Source organism: Stegodyphus dumicola, chromosome 5 (assembly GCF_044657685.1).
Source record: "Stegodyphus dumicola isolate Sdum_Otavi_A_Nest chromosome 5, ASM4465768v1".
Classification (NCBI taxonomy): Eukaryota; Metazoa; Arthropoda; class Arachnida; order Araneae; family Eresidae; genus Stegodyphus; species Stegodyphus dumicola.
The window spans coordinates 91497889-91521474 of NC_140772.1; the positions used below are offsets into that span (position 1 = coordinate 91497889).

General features: G+C 30.7%; 1 protein-coding gene and 1 long non-coding RNA gene across 9 annotated transcripts in view; one reads left to right on the top strand and one right to left on the bottom strand.

Annotated features, from left to right (window-relative positions):
- Positions 1-23586, bottom strand: part of LOC118196463 (cell adhesion molecule Dscam1-like) — a 1288074-nt gene that overhangs the window by 340772 nt on the left and 923716 nt on the right. The window lies entirely within an intron of this gene.
- Positions 18163-23586, top strand: part of LOC146997164 (uncharacterized) — an 85671-nt gene continuing 80247 nt past the window's right edge. The window contains exon 1 of the long non-coding RNA XR_015041168.1: positions 18163-18671. This is a non-coding gene — a long non-coding RNA (uncharacterized LOC146997164). The remainder of the gene's footprint in view (positions 18672-23586) is intronic.

Here is a 23586-nt window from a genome sequence, read left to right on the forward strand (position 1 = left end):
TCTCAAAATTGAATAAAATGCAAGTCATCTCCTAATGTGAGAAAAAGGTGCATGGCCAAATGCATCAACACTTATTTTGAATTCAGGTCAGTAAGATCACGTAGATCTTCTAATTATCTTGCGCAGCAAACCTTGCTACTTTGTCACATCTGAAAAATTCTGAGCAGCCAATCCGGACTCTTTGGATACTTATCCATATTTTCCATAGGCCTAAGACAGAGATTGTGAATATTTTTTTAAATCATGTAATTTTATACAGACTATTAGGATTTTTAGTCACGAGAACGAGCAACATAAAATATACCCTTTTCGGATTTCGAGCCGCGATCATTGATTCTTGCTATCTGATTGTGCAAATGACTTGCATCTCGCACGAGGAAAATGCAGTAATTTCTTTCAAAATTTAGAATACTTTCGCACAGTTTGGTTACGCATATATGAGGATGCAAGTATACATTATACTTAAATCGTAGTGGCAATACTCATGTTAGTGTATTTTGAGTTTTGATTTGTTTCAGGTTTTTAACTAACATAGCAAGGAAAGCTAAATTAGGAAAACGAAAATCAAAATCAATTTTAGGCTTCTAAGTCAGATAATAATACAAAGTTTCAATTTCATTTTTTTTATGTAACAGATGGAATTTTAAAACTTGGACAGAAATATCGTCGTCAATGCAAGCTTAAAATTCATTTCATTCTGCAAAATTACATACATTCATTCTGCAAAACAAATCCCTTAAAATCTTGTTATAAAAAATTATAATTCTTATTTCGTTTATTAAAATTAGATTGACTGAATTCTGAACATCTGCTTTTATTTTTCCCAGCCTTCCTGTTACAGAGCAACGATTCAAGGAAATACCAGGAGAGAGAAAAGGAAGAGGTACTATCATTTCCCCCCTGCGTGCTTTTGAGAAATTCAAGTATTATCTTCACATTACATTGGTCTATTTGTGATAGCACAGGGTATCAAATATTACACCGCGCATTGATTTCTGTGTAGGAAAGCATTCAAGACACAGTAACAGAAAGAAACCAGGAAGCCACAAAATATCCGGTAACAAAGTATTTCGTCGCTTCCGTATGCGGTTTCTTATACTACAATATTCAGATATATTCTCGCCATAATATTTTTTCTTTAGCAATGAGTAGTTTGAGATAATTCAAATATATCTTTTATTCTTTCATATAGGAAGGTGTGCTTCGGAAAAAGATTCAACTTTCAATACGATATCAGTTTTATCTTCTTCAAACCTCTCTAGGCTAAAACAATTTAGAAAGTACTTTAAACATTTGAAAATTTTCTACTTTATTCAACTACAATAAAACATTTTCGCAACTTGATGAATTTCAGTGCTTTTATTCACAGTACCGAAAAGGACTTAAATAATTTCTTTTTGCTTCCAGTAGCAATACATTGAGCAATTTGAGTAATGGACTATACGCCGTTTCTCTTATAAATAATCTAAATAAGCAAAAGTTCTACCTTTCTACCTTGATTTATGTTTCCTCGGAGTATTGGGAAGATTCAAAATAACCTTTTGCTCTCGGGAGTAGGCTTCAGCTTCTGCTTATGTCGAATAAATGCCTCACATTTATTTAAGCAACGCTACTTTAGAACAAGTATTTAAGCAACGCTACTTTAACATTTACCTCACATTTAAGCAACGCTACTAGAACAAGTATATTTGCAAGTGCTGTCTGTTTAAACATAACGGCTAGTATTTATTTTAGTGTCATAAATAAGTACAGAATTATCGTTACTATTCAGTCCCGTTATCTCAACATAACTAATGTGTTTCTTTCTTCATTTATATCCTTGATTTATTCTAGGATCACAGGCTAAGAAAATGCAACCGAAACAATGGCTTGAAAACAATTACAACGCCTTGCAAAGAGTTTCGCAAAAGAATTATTGTAGTATGTATTTTCTCTTTGGATGCATTGAAGATAAGAATCTCTCAATAGTAAAAATGTGTTTGCATGTATACTAATTTTTCAATAAAAGTACTCATTGATTGCTAACTCTAGGTTTGAAGAATCACAATGAAATCACTTTGCTAATCATACCAAATACGTCATGTATCAGTCCTATGGTGTTATTTACCAAATCTTTTGCAATTACTGCAATAATTCATTAATTGTTCTTGCATTTAATGTTCAAAATAAAAAGTCTAACATATACATCACATGACTTCCTTGTATGGCCTCTTAAATTACACACATTTTCTGCTGTTCTTCATTTAAACCTATTTCCTCGAATTATTCCAACTTAATTAACTGATCCCACAAGGCAAATCAAAAATGACATAAAAATTTCATATTTAAAGTTTTTAAGTTAAATATCTGACCAAATTTTGTTGTACGTGAGTCAAAATTCTTATAATATTAGTTTTTCATAACGAGTGTAAATTTTTCGAAGCATAAACATAGGAATTGGGAGATCGCATTAAAAGTTAGATTTTGCTATTTGTCGAAAATTATTACTTTTTTTTATTTAATATTACCAAAACATGAATATTTTCATCACTTAAAACACTTCCGTAATTGAAAGTGGATGATTGTTACTAATGATTGCGAAAATAAAGGCCAAGTCAGGGTGTGGGTACACAGCAAAAATATAAAATATTAAAGGCACTTAATTCGCGGTAGACTTTAAAATTTCTGATCCGAATCCTTAATTTTTCAGTCGGTCTATTATTTTTGACAACTCGTAACTTGGTAAACATGTTTGTAACTATAAAGAATAAATAAGAAAATGCAAAAATATTCTGAAAATAAAAGACATTGTCCGAATTCCAGAATTTTTTTTGGAATGTTGTTGTTGTTACATATGGCTTTATTGGGAAAATCAGTCCAAGCATATAAAACAGCTCAAGTATCACACAAGAACAGCGATATATAATAAAAAAGAACAAACGTTAAAAGTAACAACCAGAACAAATGAACGTAGGAACAAAAGCAAAAAGTTAAAAATTTAAACAAGGGCAGGACCATAAGAGATGTAGCCTTTACAAGGATTTCATGAAAGATCTGCCATTCCAATAAAGTCTCACCGCGTTTGTGAGACTCTTTATCTAGTTCTGGGCATATAAGAAGATGCTCTACATTCATGATGCCCGAATTACAAATTTGGCATATACTTGATGGAAGGAGAGCAGTTTTATTAAGATAATGTGCCATGCATTCTTGGCCTGTTTGCAGTCTGAAATTTGCCACATCCTCATTACGGGGTTTTTGACAAAACACTTTCCAAGTGTCTTGAATGTTAGCCCAGGATTTGTCTGTTGATTCTGCTGCCTGGAGAAATTTAAGATTATCCATTAAATTCTCAAAAATATGCTTTTTAAGTGACACTACAGAAAGTGGTTTGCTGTTTTGTAGCTCAAGTGTTCCTCTCTTAGCTAGTGAGTCTGCCTTTTCGCTACCGCCGATATCTACATGTGAAGACATCCAATGAAAAACGATTGTTTTGTTGCATTTATAAAGAAAGTTCAAGGAAATGGTATGTTCTTATCATCTTTTGTGTTTGTTCTGGTTTAAGAGGGTGACCTTAGTTTCAGGGTGACCTTAGCTTCAGGGTGACATTGTCTCGGCAAAACTCTTGTCACTATTGGATAAATGGGCCTTGTAGCGAGGCTAAAATTTGTATGAATTTATTCTTAAAGTTGTTGAACGATAAATAGCGTAGTTTGAGGATTCAAGCGTACGAAGAAAGATAAAGGGGGTTATTAGTGAGGCTAGCGGTCGGAATTCTTTTTCAAGACAAGTATACCTATGTGATGTACAAAGTTTTCTCCCGTTGTTGAACTTGTCTGGAGACCTTGATTTTACGAGGGAGAAGAAGAGATTGCTGCCAATTCTGTTAGACCTCTTTTTGACACATCGAAAAGATATCACAATTTTCTACTTGAGGACGTTTATTATTACACAAACTATTTATTTTTCACTCGACTATGAACTGGGTTATTACTTTACGCAGTATAAGAATGATTATGATATTTTTTAGCACTTTAGATATACTGATTACTGCTCATTTTTTTACTTATACTTGAAATGAACTGTCACTTATTTATGTATCTTGTATAGAATCAATTTCTATAAATACTATTTTGATATATTTACAATGAAAGTACGTAAACAAAAATTGCGCAGCAATTTCCAACAAAAGCCATCTTAACATGAAATCACTGAAATATAGTTTACTTAATTTATTTTAACGTCGTTCCAGTGTTTACACAAGTATATTATTTTTAGATGCTGCATTCTGTATATATGACCAAACAAAAAAGCGTAGAAGAATTTAAAAAAAAAAAAAAAAATCTGAAATGTTTCAGATTTTAAATTACGTCCAAAGGGGCGTTTTTTAACATTTTGTGTGTTACCTTTCTTTATTAAATATCATGTTCCTCGCACTTAAACCATAAGATCCAGTGCAACAGCAATATCGCAAAATAGTTTTAAAACGAGCATATCTTTAGAATTTCCGATACAGAGACTCACGCGCTGGAGATAAAAATGTTTTTTCTGCACAACGTTGCCATTGCTCGCTTTGAAATCCTTGAGTTTGTTAATCAAAAATTCGTCAAAGTTTTAAAAAATAGGAAATCGATCATAAAACAAATTTCAAATTTCAAATTTGGTCTTCCACATGCTCATATTCGTTGTAGGATTACGTTATTCAAAATTCGATGACTCTATGTACCGTTGTTTTATCACAATACGAGAAATATACATACATTTATGCAGATTTTTCATTATTTAATTTCTTCAAATATAATGCAGGACTCTAACATTTTGTGGCAACAGTTTGAAAAGTGAACCGACATTTATGAGTCCGACGCAAAATGCCAAAACGAAACCAATAGTCCTTCGGGATTCAAATCCCTTTGGACTAAAAAGTAAAAAAAAAAAAAAAAAAAAAAAGGAAATCAGTACTTACGTTATTTATCATTCCTACGAAACCTAAGATAGTAGGATTTAATTATATTAACATTTCAAACTCATTACCAAGGGAATAGCGACTTGTATGTAGACAAGTAATTGATTAAATGAAAATAAAGTAAAAACTCCATCAAAATTACAGGCTAATCAGAAGCTCATGTTTGAAGAATCAGGACGTATCCTTTCAGGAAAACTATGTTTTCGCAGAAGGCGAAGATCAACAAACTTCTCTTTTCAAAGCATGAAAAGTCAATATTAGCATAAAAGCCAAAAGGAAACCGAATTAATAGATATTTTCGAAAATGCATGAGAATGATAAGTTTATAAAAGCGTGGGCGAAATTTGGTGAATATCTCAAGCAGTGCTATTTTTATGTAACAGATGAAAAGCAATTAAATCCGCAATATGTTCCAATGAGAATTAAGAAACCTTATTAAATACTAATTAAATATCAATATTTATATTGCTCTTCCCGGTAACTTTGTATTCGCTTAGAAATATCGTAGAAAATTAAAACGCATGACACTGTTTTGCATGCAAAAGAAGCAATTCAATACTCGCAACTTTTATTGCAATTAATGAAGTTTAAGTCTAAAATGAGTCGAATTTCCTTTATAAAAGTATTTCTTTAAACTGAAAGAAACTTTTCGATACATTTCAAATATTTTATTAAAATAAAAGTAGCATTCCTGTTACATTTGTTCTCACAAAACTGAAAAACAGATGATTTGCTTTAACTATTGACACAAAATAAAACAATTGCAGTATTTACTTAAAAACAAACTTCTTTCTCTGAATAGACAAAATCATTACATTAAGCAATATTTTGCATTCTAACGCAAACATCATCGAATTATTTTAGTTGAAGTATGTTTATTTGTTGCTGTTGAATACGTTACGTTGAAATGTGTTGCTTCGTTTTGAAACCTAATTATTACCATTTGTTGCATTACTTTCTCAGACGCCCACAATCATAGATTCAATATCCACAATAATTTTTTTTTTTACATTAAATTAATAAGAAAGAATAATATGTAAACTGAGAAAATTTAAAATTGAGAATCATCATTATCAGTCTAAACTGATAAAACCCTGGATCGTTTTAGATTTCAACGATCGCTCTAACGGGGCTGTTAATGTTTCTTGCGCTGTTGCTGAGTTGGCAGTCTACCAGTCGGCTGTTGCATTCACTTCTGCTAACTCATTTCTTTTGTCTTTTTGTCCCATTCATTTTCTTCAACCTTACGTTATATACAGTTACATAGTAAAATTACAGAAATTTTGCGAAATATTGACTTACACTTTTCTGTTTTATTTCAGTCATCTATCTATTCATTAGATCATAATCAGTAAGATGGCTTACAAAACTTGTTTGTCTTTTTATTATTAAATTTTCATTATTTACATTATTTTGTTTGCTAACTTATTTTATTAAATATCACCTTCTCAGCACATACGCCGCAAAAAATTCCATTCGACAGCAAAGTCACAAAATATTTAGAAACAGCATATCTTTAGAATTTCCGACATTCTTGTGTGCTGAAGATATAACTGTTTTATTTTGTAAAGTGTTGCCACTTTTATATCTTTTAAATCGTTGAGATTGTTAATTAAAAAAAAAAAAAAAGCTCTGAAAATGAAAGCAATAAAAATGCAAACGTCTAAGTAATTCAATTTGCAGGCTACGATATTAAAATTAATTTTTGGAATACATATAATTTTTAAATACTTCCCACAAAAAATGGTAATAAATAATTGCATTAACAAAAACTCGTAATGTGAACAAATATGTTCTGAGGAACAAAATTTCGACAAGGTATCAAAGAATGAGTTAAGGAGATTTTTTTTTAAATTAACCGTACGTAATATTAATTAATATGCGTACGTAAGTTGAGCGCTAGCTGAAGAACGAGTAAAAAATAATGTTTGGCTTTCCATTCCCAAATATTAGAAGTTTAAATTACACTTGTTAACCGAAATATAATATTTATTTAAAACTTGAATCCAAAATAAACAACTTTTAATTTAAATGTTAAAATTGGTAGAGTAGAATACTGAGATAGACTAAAATTTAAGGAAAAAAAAAAAAAGAAAAAAAAAAAAAAAGAAAGTAAAGATTTCAGTTCGTTTATACGCGTATTAGCTCAAAGGGGGAATTTGTACAGAAGGACTATTAATTTCGTATTGGCCTTTTGCACTGGTTCATATAAACGGCGTTTTGCTTTTCAAATTGTTGCCACCAAATATTATAGCCCTGCATTATTTTTAAAGAAATTAAATCATGAAGAATCTGCATGAATGTTTGTATGTTCCTATCACTGTGAAAAAACAACGGTACCTAGAAGCATTAAAGCTTGAATAACACAGTCCTGCACTCGAATATGGGCATCTGGAAGCCCAAATTTGGCATTTAGATATTGGTTTATTATCCTATTACTTGGAAGTCCGAATTAAAAAAATTTTGATTAACATTTTCACATTTTGTAAAGTTTTAACGAACTTTTGAATAGCAAACTCAACAATTTCAAAGCAAGGAATGGTAAACTGTATGGGAAAAAAAGACATTTTAATCTCCAACGCGCGAGACTATGCATCGGAAATTCTAGAGATATGCTATTTTTAAATATTTTGTCATATTACTGTTGAATTGAATTTTATGGTTTAAATGCGAGGAACATGATATCTGATATAAAGGTAACACACAGAACGTTAAAAAAACGCTTCTTTAGACGTAATATAAAATGTGAAAGTTTCCGGATTTTTTCTCATTTTTTATTTATTTATTCAATATAGACTGATTTTCACTTAATACATTGTCCAAGCAATACCGCAAATTATTTCTCTCAAGCTGAGTTACTATTTCTGGAGAAAAAAGAGCACTCATCCCATCAATAATCACGGCTTTATCTATTAGTCAATAATTAGAAATACTTTAGCCAAATGACGGTTAGGTTCCACAAAACAGTGGCAGAAAGTCATTTTATTTTCGTATCTCGTAAAATCATACACTTTATAATGGTTAAAAAGAAATGAAAACTATCACATTGCTTAGATAACAATGAAGAGTAAGCAGAAAGTAGTGAGGACTCGAAGTAGGTTGTTTATTTGCTTGGTACACTATTAGAGCAAAGCATGTAGTTCTTTGGAAGAGGCGACTTTAGCAGAGATGCTTTCGGTGGGGAAGGTACAAAGTAAAACCAGCATTTACCTCATGCTGCAAACGTTACCTCATGTTGTCAAAAATACTCTTTCTTTTGGGGGAGGGGTGCTTCCGTCTGGAAACGTTTCTCTAAATGGAGATGTATATGCAACTTTTCCGCTCCATGCAGGATCAAAAAAGGAATCGCGTTTGTTCAGACTTATCTCACGTGTATGAAAGTTAACCACAGAAAAAGTTCGCGAATATTACTTTGTGACAGAAGCATCGATTGCATCTGAGACGAGGAGCGCAAGATTACATCTGTCATATGCAAGGCCTTGGGAACCTTATAAGAACAACAATAGGTCAAAGTATAAGTAATAATCTCTCGGGAAACCCATCCGAGGGTCATTCACCCCTCTCCTTCTACCACCAAGCTACCTGATAGTATTTTCAGCTCACCATGTATTTAAAGTGCCCATACCCCACAAAGACACTATACGCTTATAAAAATTCCGAGTTTTCAAGCCTTTCCGAAATTAGCATTGTTAACCATTATAACGAACAGGATAGTTGGAGTTACGTTTTCAGTATTGTTAAAATGATGAAGGCACGATAACTATATAACCATGATTAAAAAAAATCGATTTTTTTTTAATTTATAATTTTTTTAGGAGACTGATTTTTTTTTATTTTTGAGAGAGATTTTTTTTAAAATTTTCAATTGAAATTGAAATTTAAAAAAGCAATATATTATAATAATAGCTAAAAGTAGCGGTAAGTAATCTAGAATGGCGAATGTATTGCGCTTAAAGAAAATATTTTCGTTGTCCCTCGTTACTATCTACGGGTTATACTAAATTGTACCTATTAGAATTACATGATGACACATGAAAAGTCATAAAAGTCTTGAAACATCTAAGCCGATCTTTTTGCAAAGCAATCAGATCTTGCTGCGGCACAAAAACTGGTTAGAAGATTTTGCTGAAATTTTTAACTTTTCAACTTTATGCCAAGTTGGTTACATAAATTAAGTTTTACCGAAATATATTTTAAAACACTTCAAACACATCTATAGCAGGCGATGAGTAATGAATAATAAGAAGAAATTTTCAGAGATTTCTATGTCATTCAAAGCGCAGATATCAACGGAAGGATATTTTTTACTTTGAAATTAAAAAATTAAAAATAATTTATCGAACCGACTTTTCTCTTTAGAACTACCAGAAAAGGGTGGTTATTGTTAGAATTTTCCGAATCCCAAAAATCAGGTTGCAATAAGTATTTTCTTTTTAAAAAGACATGCTTATAAAATTTCTCAGTACATTTCACTTTCTCGGATAGCAAAATGAGGCATAAATGTGAATTCATTTTTCTTTATGGAAATATACGAAAGCTCTTAAAACATCTCTTTCTTCGCTTTTGTTTTCCATTCTTTCACTCCTTACCTCATCCATTAATATAAATCACTCACCTTTACGTGCATGCAGTTATTTTTAAGAGACCGTAAAATAAAAAATACACACAGATCAGTATGTGTGTAGTGAACGCGTCAAAGTCAGCTAACTGTTAATAAAGTATGCTCTGGTCTCCGATGACTCCGGAAGAGCAATAAAAAACGAACAAACCTGAAACGAAAGTTCAAAAGAAAAAATGAAACAGAAAAGGAGTTGCATTCTTTTAAAAGAAAAGTGGTACGAGTGAAACGCCATTTGCTAGACTACGATTTTTAAACTGACGTTTTTATAGAACCTTACACTCTAATTTGGTATTTTATTACATTAAAATGAATATTCTGAATAAGATTCACAATATATTATATTTCAGTGTTTTACTCTACGCATTAATTATAACTGAAAGAGCATATTTTCGTGTTATCTTTAATGTGAAACGAAACAGGAACAAAATGAAGTATCAGTTGCCTTTTTTTTTTTTTTTTTTTCTATTTGCAAATCCAAATTGACCTAGCTATAATTTCTTTTTGTAATATTATTAAAACGAAATAGTTTCGTGTTTTATTTTCTGCAATTATGCAGAAATAATTAAAGGTATATATCATCATCAGAGATGTTTATTTATTTAGTTAAGAGAATAATAACTCTATTAAAAATCTCCATTTTGCATAAATTCCATTAGACTTAATCACAGTCTTCAATTTTCTTAGCATTCGTAAAACTATTTTCAGACAGGATTACTTCCAAATTGCTTTCAAAATATGTTCCACACTCTTCCAAATAGTAGCTTTTCAGATAATTTTTAATATTTTCAGACCTTAAGATTAATATAAAATTAAGGTCTCAAGTCTGAGAAGTGCGCAAGGTTTGTAATATTTCAGAAGATTGTTTTTATTTTTTTTTCATTTCTACAGAGCTTCAAGCAGCACTTTGCGAAACTGGCATTTATTGACTGTATATTTTACAGTTTTACAAAGCTTTAGCTTTTAATTTATTGACGAGCTGATAATATATGACAAGGCAGAGCATACTTAATTCATCTTGATAAACAAGAATTAACTGCCACATATTCTGATGTCTTTATTCAGTAATGCGATACATCTATGTTACTTTTTTCAGTGAAATAGTGAACCGAAATAAACGGATAAATGTTGAACCGGTCCAATCTTAAACAAGAATTTTGTAACATTTAACAGTTCTGCATTTAAAGTTTTGGGCAAATTTCCATATTCCGTGGTTTTCGATTCTTTCCTTGAATTATCAATTTGTTGAAGACTTGTATAATTTAACATTTTGCATTTTACAAACTGCTGGTTTAATGAATTTTCCTTTCGATATGTTTGTTTGACTTTTGTTCTATTTTGCATATTTTGTAACCAATTTCGAGTTACTTTGGAGTATGTTATATCTTGATGAATGAAGTCAAATGTAACTCATATAACTAATTAATTATATGTTCTAAATTAATTGTTTTAATTTAGTTTACTTGTACTAGGTTTGTTTCTCATCCAGATAAAATTACGAAACGTAGTTTTGTTGAAATTTCTTTTGGCTGTTTCTCGACAAAAACCAAAAAAATCAAAACTACTTTTCTTTAATCTTGCTTAAATTTTATTTTAATATATGGAATTACTTTTGGTTCAATTGATTTAATCTCATTATTTGTAATTTCTTCTTAATGCGAAGATTTTAATTATATTTAATTTTATCTTTCTTAATTTGGTTATGTATATATGTATATATATATATACATAACCAAATTAACTCTATAAGCTAGTAGGTCCTCCCATAAAATCTTGTATATTTTGACTAATAGCAAATCGCTATTTATTTTATCTTGTACATTGGCATTACCAGTCTATTATCTATAGTTAATATTACACCTTAATGTGTTTCTTCAAGCGGACACGTCGGGAAATTGGAACAGAGAATTGAGACTAAAGTTTATGGCGCAGTTTTTTTAATTAATTTATAAAACGTGTTTCGTCTACAGTTTCAATTGTCTGTTTCGGCGAAACGCGATATGGAGTTAAATGGATTCGAAAACCATTAAAAATAATTTCCCCTGAAGAGCCTTAATGAGGTTCGAATTGGCCTAACCTACCATTTACCGCTTCTTTGTTTTTGTATTTCTGCTCAAGTCATTTGTCGCACTTTATTTCTAATGTTTAAAATATGCCTTACTTTAATCCGCATATTGCTTACAATTTGTATTGAATTTTATTTGTAAATATTCAAGTGTTTATATTGTTTCTTTAATCTTTATTACACATTTTATTGCACTTTATTTGGCTTATGTTAATATTTTCACGGAACCACAGTATCTAAGAAACGTTTTAGAGTACGAACTAGGAATTTTCTTTTAACTTTTTTCCAAATTTTGCAGCTCAATGCGCAAAGTTTTTGACCACATAGGTCTTTTATCGTTTGTTCTCTTTTCTTTAATTATATATATATATATATACGGCGGCACAATTTGTATATATGTAAAAATGCCTGTTAAGACTGTTAAGTTTTAATATTAAAATTGATGCGTTTCAAAATTAGGTAAGTAGCAACTATTATAGCACAATATATATTTTACTTAGTATATAATTAGCATTTAAAACTACAAAATTAAATACTACATGCTCGAACAAAACAAATTTTGACTGCAATGAATATGATATGTCCACATAACATAAATTAAGGCGGAAAATGTGAGCATTATTTATTGAAGGCTTATAGAGTCATTAGGGTTTTTTGAAGCCAGAGATGTGAAAAATGTGCAGTACCCTCACCGGGGCTCCAACCCTGGATCTCTCGAATGTATGCTTCCAATTACCTCACTAAGGCATGTGGAAAGGAGAGAGAAATTACCTTATAGGCTATTATAGATGTTTATTAATTCTTACATCCCTTCCACAGAAATGAAGCTTCGATATTTTAGCCAAAAGTGGCAATTTGCCGAGAAGGACTATTAATTTCATTCTGGCATTTTGCGTTGATTCAGTATAAACAGTAAATTACTTTTTAAATTGTCGCCACAAACCAAATATTAGAGCCCTGCATTATATTTTAAGAAATTAAATAATAAAGAATCTGCATAAATATATGTTTCTCGTATTGCGATAAAACAACGGTACCTGGAGCCATCAAATTTTGAATAATGTACATCTCCACTCGAATGTGGACATCTAGAAGTCCAAACTTATTTTTTTTATCTATTTCATATTTTGTAAAGAATTTATGAGTTTTTTAATTAAGAAACCGAGCAATGGCAACACAGACTGTGCATCGGAAATTCTAAAGATATGGTCTTTTAAATATTTTGCGATATTGCTGTTGAATTTATTTTTATGTTTTAAGTACGAAGAACATGATTTTTAATAAATAAAGGTAACACACAAAACGTTAAAAATACGCCCCCTTTGGTCGTAATATAAAATCTGAAAGCTTTCAGATTTTTAGTCCAAAGGGTCAATTTGCCCAGAAGGACTATTAATTTCGATTTGGTATTTTGCTTTGATTCTCTATAAACGGCGAATCACGTTTTATTTTTTTATACAGAGCCTAGGGACTATTAGCCGGAATAGAAAAAATATAAATCTTATGATCATATCAGGAAGTAGTTTATGAAAAATGGTAAAGGTAACTTGGCACATTGGGAATCTGGGATGGTCTCATAATGTGACTGTGGTCACATGTGTCTGTTATCATTGTTATGTAATTTTTACCATAATTTATAGCTTCTATTTATGTTATTAATACTAGTTTTGCTCAGCTGGTGGACATTACTAGCTTGGCATTCACAGCTCTTTTTAAGATATATGTAAATATGTGATGTAAGCAGAAAACTTTTCGAAAACGAAAATCACGAGGGATTTTATTAATTGTTACATATATGGATCATATTCAGGAAGTAAATCTTCCAAAATCCATGTAAACTGTTTTTACAAAATATTACTTACATTTCAAGGTCGATGTATTCTAAATGAAAGATAAAATGTGCATTCTAAGTGGCTTTCTTATATTAACGAATATATTTTCCATAGATAAGTAATGCACATCTGTTTCCATGAAAAGCAAGTGCACGTTTTCATATAATTTAATATTAATAAGAGGAGAAAAATATGTACTAACACAAATTAATGGCATGATACAATTCTTAACTTCATTTGAATCAACAAAATTGCTGCTAAATAATTTAGATCAAAATTTTAACAAACACTTCAAATTTCTGAATTAAAATGATGAAAACTTATTTCGTAGTTTTTTTATTTAATCTAACAAATGATATCTCGCCAAATCCAAATGAATATAAGTTAATAAAGACTGAGTAATTCCCAGCTCTTCAGATATGGACAAAACAGAGAACCGCTGAAAAACACAGAATTTTGAGGATTAAAAACGAGTGTAGTTTCAATTTTAGTTACGTAAATAATAGTTTCGAAAATTCATTTTCAAATGAAATTTTTCCTGTTGAATCATACAAATATATATCTCTATCAGATCAAAAACAAGTCAAAACAAAATAAGATTTACATATATGCTACATTATTCATGTACATGTTCTACATGCTCTGTCAAGTGTAAAACAAAAATAACCAGAGGAGAGATAGATTTCTGTCATTAATTTTTATCCTCAATTTTAATTGATTTTGCTTTCAGGTTTTATTTAGATTTAAATGAAACTATCATACAAACCTGTGCTGCAAGACTATATTTGAAATATTCTTCTTAAACTGCGATCAATTAACACAAGAAAATGTAGAAAGTTTAATTAAAAACGCTTTAAGAAGTTTAAATAGAAAGTTTGATTATACAGAATAGTGCAACATAAAATAAAAACACACCGTGCTAAAAAGTTATTTTTGGCTGCTAAAAAGTTAAATTAAATAATTTATTAAGATCACTCAATGAAGAGAATTATTAATTTAAATAACAAACAATGTCCTTATTTCATAATTCTCATACCCTAGTAACAAAGAATAGCTTACATTAATCGTTATTACTTTCATACAAAATGTGGATCTATTAATTAGATACTTCGAATTCCGAGAGCTATATTTCATTGTTAATTAAATAAAAGTTTGGGAAACTTAGCATTGTTGTTTATTATTCTAGTGCGCAGATTTGATTTCCTTATCTAAAATAACTGCTAGAAATATCATTCATATCTAAAGAAATTCAGTATTGCATCATGCCATTAGATTTTAACTGTAGTTATTCTTCTCCTTTTGAAACAAATCCAAACATTTATGTTAAATTATACAAAAGAATCTATGTGCTATTCATGAAAACGAACATGCGTTTCTTAGCTAAGAAACGCCCGTCCGTTAATGCAATAAAGTCATTTAGAATGCACCTCTTATCTTCAGTGTGATGTATGTATGTATTCTGAAAGAGCTGTTTACTTGAAGTTAAAGTTTTAGTTGAACTATTTGTTATTATTCGCTTAGAATAGGAAATCAGTTGTTCGATTTTAAGCACACATTCTTTTATCGATTACCTGTAATTCTTTCCGGAATCCATCGTAGAAGCAATGTAATTAACTGTGATGTTTCCTAATAGTTTGATTTAATTTACACTGTCTTAGTTTTAAATTTCAAGTTTAATCATAAATTAAACCGCGTTGGAAAATTATATTTTTAAGGAAATATAATTAGTGCGATATCTTTTTATTTTTAAATAACTAAAAAAACTGGGTAGTATCTTATTATGTTTATTTATTCAAGTACTGAACTCTGTTTACATGCTATCATACATTGGATTTATTTTTAACGTTAAGCATTTTGAGGGAACATTTATTGATTGCAGTTTCAGCTTTCTAATTTCAATAATATATGCAATAAAATTAATCTGTAGGAAGAAACAACCTTTTATATCTGAAAATAGTTTCTTAAAATATATGATGAAACTGCATTTTCATATAAACCAAATATTGCTTTTCTTATCTATATGTTATTTGTCTGCTTTATTTTTGTAATTGACAAATGGAAACAGAAGCTGGTTAACCTATAAAACTTAATGATGCCAATAAAAGCAAAGCAATCTTACAATAATGTGATGACGGTTTAAGCTAGATTAAGACGGTTTTCCCCTGAATTTCAATACAGTGATACAACACCTTTTTCCAAACCCGCTCGTTCTCCTCGTCCTTATTTTATTTGAGTTTTCTACATATCAGCTCGATAGTAAATTGCTTGGGTTTCCCACAATAGTTTTCGGAATTTTATAGTTTCCTAGAATTATTTATGAATAAGAAAACTTCAATGAATTTGAAGTGGGTAGAGAACTTAAAAATGAGGTACGTACTGTTTATCCCAAATATTAAAAAATGTAATATTGCTATGGTAGTATGAAATAATTCTTTTCGCGAAACTGCAGATAATTCGTTACATTTTTTTGTTACTGTATGAAATGATTTAAAGTTTTCTAATACATAAAATTTTACCTAAAATTGAATTCCCTTAAAAATACGAAAGCATTATGAGAATTATTAAGAAGGATAGCTAGCGAACATCATTACAATAGGTCATACCATTTTCCATGTTCAAGAATGTTAATGTTCCTTCAAAAATTTTAATCATTTTTGAAAATTACACTTGTTGGTATATAATGCAGTCACTGTGATCAAAATTCGATGTTTCGCAAGATTTACTTATCTGTCTGGGCAAGGTTGGCTATAAAGCCATTTTTTCCAGCTATGCAGCTTTCAGCCTGTGACTACACAGGACAGCTTGGACAGAAGTAAATCATAGTTTCTCTGAAACTAGCAAACAGCTCTGAATATAAACGCTTTCTTTTAAAACCAGAGTGATCAAAATTATTATTATTTATTAGGCAAATTTCTTCATTTTTTAATATACTACAAATGAAACAGTTGGCAAAATATCCGTTTTTCAGGGTCAAGTGCATGATATCATTACGTCACACTATTTTTATTACTTCCGTATCTCAAAAACGACAGTGCAGATTAGTTTTTAAAATGATTTTTAGTGAAACCTACTGGTTTACTATTTTTTATTTTTCCATTTCCTAAGTATGTATACATTCTTCTGAGTATTTTATTTTAAATTTAATTTTCTTAATTTTATTGTGATAGGCAATATTATATTCTTTTAGGCGACTTTAAAATTTTAACACACACGCACCAAAAATGCGTATAAAAATTTGAAGGTCATCCAAAGTTATAAAACAAATTCTTCTTCCTCTTTTAAAACAAGAATGATTAACGAATATTAATCAGGCGGCTTTCCAGAATTTTTTTTAATTAGCCACTTAAAAATAAGTTTATTACAAGCTTTTATTAAATACTTATAATAAGCTTGCAATAAGCTTTAATTAAACACTTTAATTCTGCATGGCACAATGGATGCAACTTTGCCGTTTATTTTCAAATCATTCTCTGATAAGCTTTCGAGCTCAAATTTTTGCATACATTGTCATGGTGAGTGAAAATGTAACGTGCTGATGCACATTTTTTAAAATCCAATTTTTTTTAAATGTAATATTTGAATAGTGTTTTGCACATATCAACGATAATTAAACAACATGAAACTTTGAAAATTTTAATACTTACAACATTAGATAGAACATAAAAAATCTTTTACAAAAGTTATTCCTAATTTTTGTCAAAATCGAATGGGTTTTTTCGACCGTTTACTGCCGGCAAAAGAGTGATTATTGATTATTGAAAAATAATGTTTCATCTATATAATTGTATAACACGCAAGTAAGACTAACATGAAGAAGTTTTTGCGATATACGTTTTCATTTAAAACTCAAAAAAATATTAATGAATTATAAGGAAAAAAATATATAATTTTTCATAGAGCTTGAACAAGATATTAAATAATTATCTTTACAAAATCATTTTCAATTTTATAATAAACAGGTGAATACTTAAATAAGAAATCTATTAATGGAATTGCATTGTCAAAAGGATAAACCATTATCGTTACAAATTTATCAAAGGCACTCCTCGCTTTATTATACGTTATGTAAAATTGTAGATAACTTATGTAAAAAGGATGATTTAATCTCATTTTTACATAACTCATCTACAATTTAAACAATTATCTTATAAAATTCATATTATTCTAGACAAAAATTTATTTTTTTTTTCTGACTGCAACGAACTGTTAGGCAAACTTAATATTGTAAAATTTGTCCACAGAATTCTGCAATAGATTTTAAACTTGAGTTATATTTTTTTTTCCTTTTTGTCGAAATCGCTGAGTTTGTATAGAAGTATCAGTATAGGATTGATTTTAATTTGCACATTAGCTAAAAATCAGAAATGTTTTCTCTACAAGTAATAGTTTAAAAATTTTCAGTTATTTTTTGAATGTTTTAATAAACATTATTTAGAAAAGAAACTTATATAACAATTATACTATAACTTTTACCGTTAATTAATACATTACTTATTAATATAAAATAGCATGCCGAATCAATATTAATTAAAAGTCAAATAACAAAAAGGTTGTAGAGAAATTAGGTTATTTCGAAGCAATAGATCTGAAAAAGGAGCAATGCTCTCGCCGGGACTCAAACCGCGGAAATCTCGAATGCGCATCGAGCGTGCTGACCATTACACCACGAAGGATGCCAAAGAATATGTATTGCTAAGCAGGAAAACTTCACAGCACCAGGAGTGGCTCCCTTCGAACGAAAAGGGAAACAGCTGTGCATGCGTGAAATATCTGTCGCTAAAAAGCGCCAAAGATCGAAGCTGATGTCGAAGTTCGAACAGGTTCGACGGTCACGTTTATTAAGAGTTTAAAGCTGTGTGACTCCATTTTTTTTTGCTCCATATTGACGGATATAAGATCAGACATCAAACTGCGATATGGATAATGCAAGTTCAACAGGCAGTGAAAGTGTAACTTCACCTAATTTCTTATTCATCTTAACCGGTGTTTTTTTATTTCCTGTACACGTGGCGAAGGAGGGAAATCTCGGCCAGGTTCCGTACATCACAGAGGGGAAATTTCTCGCCAACAGGTTCCGTCGCCAAATCCCTTGCCGAATCTTCCCTCTTCTTTCTAGCGGCGTAGAAGACAAACTGGTTTGCATTACATCTATGGAGCCTTTCCTTCTTTATATGGACGTTCATTGGCATGCTAAGAAGATAGAAGAAATAATTTGTAAGCTTTCTTTATAAATTTATCAAAGGTGTTCCTCGCTTTATTGTTAGTTATATAAAATTGTAGATGAGTTATGTAAAAAGGATGGCTAAATCTCTTATTTTTATTAAATTCTTATTATTCTAAACAAAAATTTCATCAACTTTTTACCGCAACGAACTGTTAGGCAAAGGTAATGTTGTAAAATTTGTCCACAATATTATGGAACAGATTTTAAACGTGGAGTTTTATTTTTTTAACAACAAAAAGGTTAGCTTCATTTTATTTCTTTGTTTTCCGTGCGCTTCAAATTTGCTCCTCAAAATTGGCTCTTGATCAAGAACTAAATTATTTAAAAGCCATTATGCTATTAATAAAATTCCGAGTTCCATACTTAAGGACTACAATCTAGATATGGATTCCTGGGATATTTACAGGATTCCTTGTCAGCGTGGTTTAATTTACATTGGTCAAACTAAGAGAGTCTTAAAATTTCGCTTTAAGGAACATGAAGCGTACGTTAGGAAAAGTAAAACACAGACGTCCTCTGCTGCCTAGCATTATTGGTCCGAAAATCACACTTTGCATTTTTCTGCAGCCAAAATTATTCAAAAACCTACCATTGGTGAATTGGATTTTCTAGAGGTATTTCACATTAAAAAACCAATCTTTCTGTTCCAGTTAACGACCCTAATTCCAATCCATCTTTACCTTCAGCCTTTTAGGAAATTATGTTTTGGTTTTCTTGTTTCATTAATAGATGGCTCCAGTAGCTTAAATCCTGTCCAGCCATTCTTATCTAATCTTATCATTATATCTTATCTCGTTCATTTGCTGTTTGGCAGCTGAGGTTGAAGGTTCGGTAAAACTGTAAAACTAGTCCTGTGAAAATTTTCGAATATAACGCTGATTTTTGTTGTTTGACATCTAAATTAACCTTGCTTATTATTCACGAAAATTCATATTTTTTAAAATACATAGTTTAAGCAAACGCGAACTTTTCGACAATATTGATGCAAATATCAACAGTGAAATGCCCATCTTTTGATAAAAGTTTAAGACTTGCACCCGTATGCTTCGTATAACACCTCACAATGGGCCAGAGACAGAGGGGTGTGAGAAAGATTGTTGCAACCAACTAAGATGAATGACGTCATGAAGCATAGGATGCTTTTAGTTGGAGGGGGATGATGAACAGCAGTCACAAAAAGGAACACGCATCGACCGACCCATAGGAGCCAAGGGGACAGAAAATTTCGCCCTCCCCACACCTTTCACTTTTTTCTTCGCTTCTTCAACGCCAAGGCAAGCTCGAAATATGGCGTTGCTTAATAAAGTATGCATCCGTAACATGGTACAAAAAGGAGAAAGCGCTTTTTCGCGAGATTATATATATTCTTCAGTGGAAGAAGTTTTAATAAGGTTACCCAAGAGTGTCCATTCATTTTAAGTCTCTCGTATTAGCTGAAGCTTAGCACTTTCTTAACTAAAAGAGACACCAAGTTTAGCAGCGTGTATCGTAACAGATACGTGATGTTAATATTGAATTCCGTGTTTCTGAAGAGAATAGAGAGAAAAGAAGAGACCTGGAGCTTTTTTCGTGTTTATTTTATGCTGCCTAACTCTAAAATAACATCATGATATATATTTACAGTTAAATTATTTCTGTTGTAAATATCATTATTTTCCAATTATTCATCTCATTTCCGTATGCCTAAATCCTGTTACTTGTGTTTACTATGGTATTACTTGAGTTCGGATATTCAGCTTGGGATTGTTGCGTGAAACGGATTCGAGTGTTTTATCCAACATTCGGGTTTTTATCTAATATTTTTATTTACCAATTTACTGTATTTTTTCTCAGGATCTGATCTCGTCGGGGTATTTTTCTCATCTAATCGAAAGTAATATAAAATTGATATGAATTAATTAAGTTGAAATATTACTTTAGATTATATTAAATTGAATTTTATTCAAGTAGACAAGGAAGACGAAATACGATAAAATCTCCATAAATGCTCCGAAAAGAGCTAGTACTCCTTGAATTGAACAGCCAGCCTATTTTATATGGAATCGGCAGTAATAATAATCTTAAAAAATTCTGCTTAATCTTTGACTGACACTGACATCAATGCTACAAAGGTTTTTAATTGCAATGGTTTCAACTCTTTATTTTCCAAACAGATAGTCTCTCTATTCATAATTACATATATATTATTAATAATTTTATGAAGTGAGTAAAATTAAGGACTTTCAGCTTGAAAAAACTAGCACAAATGCAGCTGAGATCGAATAATATTTTTTTTTTCAAAAAATTAACATTTATACTATCCGGGAAAGTGTAATATGCTTGACTAAAAGACTATTGTGGGTACTAAAAAATTAAAAATATCTAGCAAACAAAATAGAAATTAAAATTAAGCAAAATAAGAAAAATTAAATGTTTGAAAAAATTTTTCATTAAGAATTAAAATGCAATTAACAAATCTTTCCATAATACTTTATTACTAATTACGTTTTGATTATTCCTATTTTAATATTTGACATAGACTCATCAGGTGGTGATTATCTCTAAAATGCAAATCGAATAATTAAGGAATTCTGAAATGCATATTTTTGTTCTTGACTGTTTGAGAGAGCTAAATACACTTATATAAAGAAATATTATAAATTTTTACACTTTCTTTTAGCACCCTATTCTCAAAGAGTCAAGAATATACTCCAACGTGAATTCAGACTTCATAAATTTAATCTATCAAATTTTAATATTAAAAAAAAGTTCTTTTTCCTTTTAATTATTTTTAGTTTTTTTCCTTTTTTTCCCCCCTTCTTTTTTTTTTTTTTTTTTTTTTCTTTTCTTTTTGGTGGTATATTTTTAACTCTCTGAAAATAGAGCGCGAAAAGGAGAATCTCTGAAAACATTATGCAGGTTTTCTATGTACATTCTTAATACTTCCTTATAGGTGTTTATTTCCTTCTCTCAAATAATCAAAATGGAAGGAACGCATTTTCAGAACTCTTTAATAGCTTTAGTTTAATTTTTGAGATAATTACGTTCTGATGAGTTTATCTCTAACATCAAACTATTAATAATTAAAATGCAGTTAGGATAAAGTATCATACGCAGATATTTTTAGTTGTCTTTAATTCTAATTAAAAAAAAATAAAAATTTGATTTATTTTATTTTGCTTAATTTGTATTTCTATTTTGTTTGCTAAATTTTTTTATGTTTTTAATAGCTACACTAGTCCATTACATAAGCATATTAAACTATCTTTCTTTCTCTCTCTCTTTCTCTTTCTACCTCTCTATATAAATATATCTACACAAGTATATGTGATAACTTAAAGGAGTGATGACAGATGATTTATTTTGCAGATGAGAAGAAAGCACCATTTAATCATATGGATAGAGTGAAGTTAGTAGATAACCGAAATATAGATTGCTGGAACTCTGGAAAGCACAACTAGCTTGATATTTAAAATATTGTTTTATTTCAAGACGACTATCAATTGAATGAATTGACTGAATTAATTGAATGAAAAATATATCTCTAACGAAATTCGAGGATGTAAGAGTTTCGTGTTGGCAACAAATATTGTCGCCAGTCTGAATCGGACAGAGGAGAATGTTTACGAGTAGCGCATGCGCATTAGATAAGCGTCTCTGAATCATCTGCGAAAAACTGTTTCTTTTTTATTTGTTTAATTTCTTTTATACATCGTTTTAGATTTATTGTAGTATTTGAATAGAACATATGGCAAAGATTAGATAATTTTTCAGATGATATAGTTTTTGTGCATTCTGAGCTATAAAATGAATAATATGTAACGCTGTTAAGTGAAAGTAGCACCAGAGTATCGCTGTGGGTAATAGATGTAGTGAATTTTAAAGAGTGCATTTATTCTATTGTGGTTTATGTGCTATCGATGAAGTAGAATTCAAGAAATTTAAATGAAATGCAGGAAAATAATGCGTATAATTTAATATTCCATACAAGGACGTCATGTGGTGTACACATCAGCTTTTTTCCTGTAGGATTTACATGAGTATACCCAGACCAGACCAGCGTAACAGAACATGGGCCGCAAGGTGAGCCTATGTTGTTGTCGTCTTGTCTATATTACATGGGACAATGTTTGCCAGAGCCTATTCCGAAGAGAGGTGAACTTCTATTTTCCACCCCAATTTTGAGGACTGCAACCCAGGGTGGGATCCGGGGGTCTCCTACCAATCCACACGAGAGGTCTTTCGACTCGCCGCATATTTAGAGTACCGCCATGCCGCACCGACACTATACATTTACAAACATCCATGCCTTCTCCGGGATTCAACCCGATCTCTTCGGTCCCGTAGTAGGCTCCCCTAACCACTATACCGTCTGGGCGCAGATGAAAAATGAATAATTTATCATCAGTATATAGAAAGCTGTTTCGGACAGTTAGAGGGAAGAGTCTAGTTTTAAGCTACTGGATAATAGAAACTTCTGGATAATAGAATGTTTGTGTGTTTGTTTGGGTGGTTTGTGTGAGAGACTTCGTGAGATTCACCGCAAGGTAAAAAAACTTAGTGCTGCGTATTAAGAAGCTGAAGTATTTATAGGTTGGGCTCTTTTTTCAGAATTCTGAATAGCAACTGGGGAAGAGTTTTCGCATTGCAAAAGAATTAATGACATCAGTGACGCAGTACAGATTCTTTGAAGGGGGACTTAGGTAAATAAAATTAGAAATTAAAAGGGCTATTGACGATTAAGTCAGTAATTTTCTTTCATATTTTTTATCTTTCACCTACACGTATAAACATCATCTGTATATATGTCTCTGTGAGTGAAAACTAATTACTCAGATTAAGAGCAATGTCAAATATTCATGAAAACTGTGAGAATTTATTAAGCGTTATCCTTTTTTACACTATCTTTTGTATTTATGTAAAGAC